A 5066-nucleotide genomic window follows, 5' to 3' on the forward strand; every position below is an offset into this window, starting at 1 on the left:
ACACACACACGCACACGCGCGTGCACACACACACATCTAAACTGCTAGGCTGATCTATTTTCAGTGTCATCCTGAACATTGCATGAATTGTCTCTTTCTGAAACATTCTTCGTTTCATATTCTTTTCACCTAGAAAATTTATACTTCAAATTTTATATAGATATCCTTTTTTCCCCCAGAAAGCCTTCTGTAACTCCAACAGAATCCTGTATTTCCCCCAAATTATTGCACAACATAGAGTCTGACCCATTAAGCTGAAACCTTGGTTTAGCACTGGACTCAGCCCAGTGCCTAAGCATGTACTGAATGAATAAACAAATAAATAACTTAATGTAAGTTATGTAAGTAAGTTTATTATTTTTATATTGCTAAATAACAAAATTACCACAAACATGGAAGCTTTAAACAAATATACTTACTATCTTATGGTTTTCATGGCTCAGGAGTATACACATGGCTTAGTGAGGTTCTCTGCAAGACTGCGGTCAAGGTGTTAGCCAGTGCAGGGTTCCTATCTCGAGACTCGAGTGGGGCAGTCTGCTTCTAAGCTCTCTCAAGTTGTTTTCATTGCCTTGCAACTGTATGATTTATGGCAGTTTGCTTCTTCTAAGCTAGGGAAAGATGGAGATAGAGATAGTGTCACAAAGATTGCAACACTCATTACATTTTTGCATCCATTTGGTTAGAAGCAAGCCATAGGTACTGGCCCACCATACAGGAATTACACAAAGATGTGGTTGTAAGATCATAGGTAGTCTGTTCACCACAAAAGGTATTGTTAAAATTTGTGCTTGGTTTTCCTGTCATTTTTTAAATTTATTTTTTTGATTAAACTTTTCCAATATGAGATTAAAATTAGTGGCCTGTAAAATAATTGCAGAGAGATTTTCTCAATTCTATTTCCTTTTCTTTAAATCTCTGCAGTTGGGTTATATAACTCTGACTAAACCCAATCTTCTCTCTAGAGATGGTTCCCCTATTCCACGGGAAAACACTGCTTGCCTGCCAGATGGATATAACATATTTATCTTCCTGACTTGAGTCTTCAAATATGTTTTTCATTTCTGCTAACCTTAGTCAATAATCAAGTTGTTTGCCAAGCTGAAAATTTAAGGCTGGTTGGCAGCATTATGTAATTCTCATACTCTTTTTTCACTTCTATAGTTTTATTTTTCTCCCATTCCTCTGATTGTTTCTAAAGAGCTGGTAACAAGCTATCAGGCACCTGTGTCTTTCAAAAGGGAAGAATTTCAAATTTTCCTATGCCAAAGGTGTATGTACATTTTCCACATGTACAACTAAACATCTTCTGTATCTGTAGAAATAGTTTACATCATCTTGAGACCCACTTTAGTTTTAGTCCTTCAAAAAAATAAATCACACCTATTTATTTCTTTGGCAGAATGATTGATAATAAGATAAAGATAGCATGAATAATAGTTTTGATTATTACATTTAAGGAAACAAATTCTTCACTTGCTAGTAATATGGTGGATGATTATTCAAACTGGTTGCATCTTTCCAGTGAGTGGACTTTTTCATATTCATGATACATGTATGTGCATGTATGTGCTTTAAATTTTTTCTTCCATTCCAATCTACAGTACTTCAAACCTTAATTCAAACCCTTCCTATTCAAACCATAAATTCTCAAATTATGGTTTGAATAGGATTTGTGGTTGTTATTGTCAAGGCGGTCACTACTAGCATGCCCCCAATTTTTAAAAGAACAGAAATTACTGCCAATCCAACCCAAATTTTGAAAATAAATAAAATTTAAATATAAGAGAACATAATATGAAAAGTGGAAAATAGAAATATTAAACCTAAATGATTTATGCTAATGTTCTTTAATTATGGAGAAAGATGAGAGCGTTATTTATTATAGACTTCATTAATACAAGTATACCTGTGAACGATTTGAGGGTAACCACTAAAACTTTAAATATAGTATCTACACAAGGAGTGGGGAAAAGGAAATAAAGAAAATTACTTTACTTCAGTGAAAATTATGAAATATAGAAGGAGATATGAATTAATGCAAATTAAAATTACAGGTAAGTGAAGATATAGAAATAAATGTACACATAAAAGTTGATTATTTTCATCTGGTAAAGAAACACTCTACAATTAGATTAGACAAATCTACCTAATTTTTATTTTCATTAGATACACTTAAACCTAATGACCCTAGAAAGGGTGAAACTTAAAACATAGAAAATTAATATGGTACCAATAAAATCCCATGCCACCACCTCTCCCCTCCCTACCATAAAGAATCTGGGACTAGCACTATTAATATCAGATAAAATAGCATTTAAAGACTCCTTGGTGAAATTAGTGATTTTAGGACTGAGGCAAGAAAACCTTACAAGGGCCTGGAGCATCTTGTAGTACCAGAAATTAAGGAAATGCTAAGAACAAGCAAAGAACACACAAAAAAGTCACAAGGTAGCAAAATAAATTAAGTGGTATTGGATTATTATCCAAATTATAAAATAAATATCTGTGGAGGCTGGCGACTTCTGTGCCATCCTCCACAGCCCTGGGAGCCTGGACTGAAGTACATCCTTTGGAGTCACGGAGATGAAGGCCGTGTGCATGCTGAAGGGCCAGTGCCCAGTGGAGGGTACCATCCACTTCATGCAGAATGAAAGTGGGCCTGCTAGAGATCAGGAACCATTACAGGATTGACAGAAGGTGAACACGGAATCCACATCCATTCGTTTAGACACAGTACTCAAGGCTATACCAGTGTATGTCCTCACTTTAATTCTCTATCCAAAAACACAGTGGGCCAAAAGTTTAAGAGACCATGTTGGAGACCTGGACAGTGTGACTGCTGGCAAGGATGGCCAAAGTGTCTATGGAAGATTCTGTGATTGAAGTCTCAGAAGACCATTCCATCACTAGCCACACAATGGTGGGCCATGAGATATGAGATGCCTTGGGCAAAGGTGGAAATGAAGAAAGTATGCAAAAGGGAAACACTGGGAATCATTTAGCTTGTGGTATCATTGGGATCACCAGGTAAATATTCCCTAGGGTGTGATCTGCGTCCTAACAACTCATATTTTATCTTGCTAGTTTTAGAAATTTAACTTGATAAACACTATAACCTTAAAAATAATAATATAAATAACTATCTGTGAATGCTTACTGATATAAATGACTAAATAAATGGGGGAAAAGAGACAAATATTCCATGCAGAAAATTCCCAATAATTTATGTAGATACTACACCCTGAAGGGGGGGGTGGGGAGTATAAATCCCTATTCCTTAAGTGTTGTTTGCAAATAGTGACTTCCTTGCAAAGAGTACAGTATGGAAATGGGGAAAGAGTAACTTCACAGTAGAGAATTTTAACAAACATTACCTCAGCAAAATGATCAAGGTCAATATCAACAAATTTTATTTTTTATTTTTTTTTTAATTTTTTTTTCAACATTTATTTATTTTTGGGACAGAGAGAGACAGAGCATGAACGGGGGAGGGGCAGAGAGAGAGGGAGACACAGAATCGGAAACAGGCTCCAGGCTCTGAGCCATCAGCCTAGAGCCTGACGCGGGGCTCGAACTCACAGACCGCGAGATCGTGACCTGGCTGAAGTCGGACGCTTAACCGACTGCGCCACCCAGGCGCCCCTCAACAAATTTTATTGATAGTGTGTACTCTTACTATTATGTGATGAGAATGATTCTTGGCTTCTGTGGTCTGCCTCCCCCAAACCCATAACTCCAGTCTTATCAGAAGAAGCATGTAAGACAAATTTCAGTATGGGAACATCCTACAATAGACCTGACCCAAACTCCTCAAAACTGTCAAGGTCATCAAAATTATGAGGAAATCTGACAAACTCTCACTTCCAGGGAAGCCACTGTATTTCTAAGAATTGTTTGTAACTTTTATCTTTTTTTAAAATTAGCACACAGCTACCTAACAGGGTCATATATTCTGGTTAACTGTTATTCTCTGTATTAGGGTTTTCCAGAGAGAGAACAAATAAAATTATATATAAATAGAAAGGGATTTATCATAGGAATTGACTAACATGATAAACAAGCTGGAAACCCAGGAGAGCCAATGGTAATTCCAGTCTGAGTCTGAAGGCCTGAGAACCAGGAGAACTGATGATACAGTTTTGGTCTAAAGGCCAGCAGTCTTGAGACCTAGAAAGAGAGACATTTCAGTTTGAATCTGAAGGCAGAAAGAAACAATGTCCTAGTGTGAAGGCAGTTGGGCAGGAGGAATTCTCTTTTATTTGGGGAAAGGTCAGCTTTTATGTTCTGTTCAGGCTTTCAATTGATTGGATGGTGCCCACCTATATTAGGAAGGGCAATCTGCTTTTATTTAGTGTATTAGTTTAAATGTTAAACTCATCTAAAAACACCCTTACAGAAACACCCAGAATAGTGTTTGACCAAACATCTTGGCGCTCAGTGGCCCAGTCAAGTTGACACATAAAATTAATCACAATATCCTGATTTCTACAAAGTTTTCATGTATGACACTCAGAGAGTACTGATTTTCAAAGAATTTAGTAATGTACAGTACATATCACTCATGATTGGCACATTATAAGACAATTCTTGATATTAAGTTCTCTCCCATTATACTGCATATATCTAGAAGTTCCACTGAAAGAAAATTCTCCATAAGTTTAGAACCCTGTAATAAGTTCAGACTGTTTTTCTTTATGACCTACTAGTATCTGACTTTCTTATAACTACCTATGTTAACCTGTGTTCCACTCAGATCCAACCCTAGACTGGCTATATTCTGGGATTGGTTTGGGCTGAATCAGTTATAAATATGAGTATCCCAGAAATGATTGCTTTTTAGTGTGTGCTGGTGATTTGTTATATTACAGGTGAATTTCCTTGCAATTATTCTTTAATTAATCTTAATCTCTTTCTTGATTACATAACCACTCTAACCAGCTGTCTCTATCTGCTATCTCCTGGGTCCCAACTGCCACGGTGTCTATCCTATTTTCTTTTTTCTTTTTCAGTATATGAAGTTTATTGTCAAATTGGTTTCCACACAACACCCAGTGCTCATCCCA

General features: G+C 36.5%; 1 pseudogene; it reads left to right on the forward strand.

Annotated features, from left to right (window-relative positions):
* The first annotated feature begins 2586 nt into the window (after positions 1–2586).
* LOC147578513 (superoxide dismutase [Cu-Zn] pseudogene) lies at positions 2587–3034 on the forward strand (annotated as a pseudogene).
* Positions 3035–5066: the final 2032 nt, after the last annotated feature.

This window comes from Puma concolor, chromosome C1 (genome assembly GCF_028749965.1).
Source record: "Puma concolor isolate L17-30 chromosome C1, mPumCon1.1.hap2, whole genome shotgun sequence".
NCBI classification, from domain to species: domain Eukaryota; kingdom Metazoa; phylum Chordata; class Mammalia; order Carnivora; family Felidae; genus Puma; species Puma concolor.